The following is a 1,826-nucleotide window of genomic DNA, read 5'->3' as shown; positions in this document are numbered from 1 at the left end:
TGGTGGGAGGAGGATTGTATTTTGGTTTGTTTAATCATCATACTTTCAGTCATCCATTAACCAACTCTTTGGTCTTTACATATACACTAAAAGTATGTCTTAATATCTTCAATATATATTATTTAGGTGCAAAATGGAATTAGTTTAAGTCCTTCCCCTTAATCTTAGAGTTTATGGTGATGTTGGTAAAGATTGCAAATCTGAACACATTTGTTCATCTGTCTTGCAAGGACTGTAGAGGCTATTATGGTCTGAATTAGATTAAATGACACAAAGAACAATGTTTTATTAAATCGAGTCTAGTTTCTAGAAAGTCCGGAATCAACTCAATAGAAGTTATGGATTATGTTTTCTGCTTTAAACATTGAACATGGGTCGGATTGGGAAATTATAAAAAAAAAATATATAAAAGTTAGTATTAAAGTTATATATTTGAAAAATGTTCTTGATTTGTTAATTGCATCTTATGTGTGGTTTTTAGGTGAATCCATTAGAAATTCAAGTAAGTTCAAGACTTGGAGTAGAATGAGAGTCTCATCAAGGCTAAAGGTGGGTTCAGAATTTTAACTCACAAAGGTGCATAATTGAAACATGCATTCTGTAAATGGTGATTTGATTCACATTAGGATGACCTTGTCATTACTTGGGCTTAATAATGATATGATATTTGTGATGTTACCGTATGATTTATGAAATTTCCATATTATGAGTTATTTGTTATGATCCTTTCATTTTGATGAATGTGATGCATATGGCAATCTAAATTTGTGAGTGAGTCTATAATTTTCTTAACTATAATGCATAACCAGAAATTACATCTCAAAAGTGGATCTTTGATGCATATTAGGATTATACAAGTGTTGCTAATGTTTGTTTGGAAAATCCTTTTTTTTGCCATTGTGTGGTTATGCCTTGGTATTTGTCGATATGCTCCTATGATTGATATATGCTAATTGAATTTGCATGCGGTGATTATGACTAATGAATTGATAGTAATATGTTATGCTTGTTTGATGGTATGCCCTTTTTATTACATGTTATATAGATTAAATTAGTTGATTATATACCATGCTTATGTTGATATATGAATATTTTTTTCGGAGTATAAAGGTAATATGGGTAGAACCTTGCAAATCTAATAGGTTGAAAGAGCTTAAGTTGTAACGGTGATTAGTTACACGGTCTTTCTTGGTGGTCGTGTGACACGTGCTTCGCATGCACCCCAGTGTACGAGAATTGGAGTGGTGCTGGCTTAATGGTGTAGCCGAATCAAGCATCATTTAGGAATGGGGAGGTGTAACGGTAGAATTGGCACCATTTGTACTGATCCTAAATGAAAATGTGAAGTACTTGTACTTTGCAGGTCGGAGTAGCAAAAGTGAAGTCTTTGGGTTGGTGTTTCGGGTGGAGGTCATGAAGAACTAAGAGCACTAAAATGGCTGAGCACACAAGTAGTGAACGAGGTTAATGTGTTGGGTAGGTTGTCACTAGGAAACCCCAAAGTAGATAAGCGGTTGAAAGGTGATTATAAATAATAACCGGTTGAATTGAAATTGTATATAATAATCGCTTGGAAAGAATTACGTATAATAGATGGTTGAATTGAATTATATGTAATAATTGGTTGAATAAAGGGGAGTTGGATCAGGTGTGAAACTAAGGTAAGTTTCACATCCCAATCGAGAGGGGAGACGACTCAAGTGGCCATTGGGTTGAAGTAATGTAAGTTGGGAGTCCAGCAAACTTCTAACAGCTGATTGGCGTCTTCTTTTTGATATATAACAGACATGTGGATGGATCCAAGTTAAGGGTTGTGTTAGAGCCTC

This window comes from Lactuca serriola, chromosome 6 (genome assembly GCF_051521515.1).
Source record: "Lactuca serriola cultivar US96UC23 chromosome 6, Lser_US96UC23_V15, whole genome shotgun sequence".
Taxonomy (NCBI): Eukaryota; Viridiplantae; Streptophyta; class Magnoliopsida; order Asterales; family Asteraceae; genus Lactuca; species Lactuca serriola.
The sequence above is the reverse complement of the archived record's forward strand: the minus strand, read 5'-3'. Positions refer to the sequence as shown.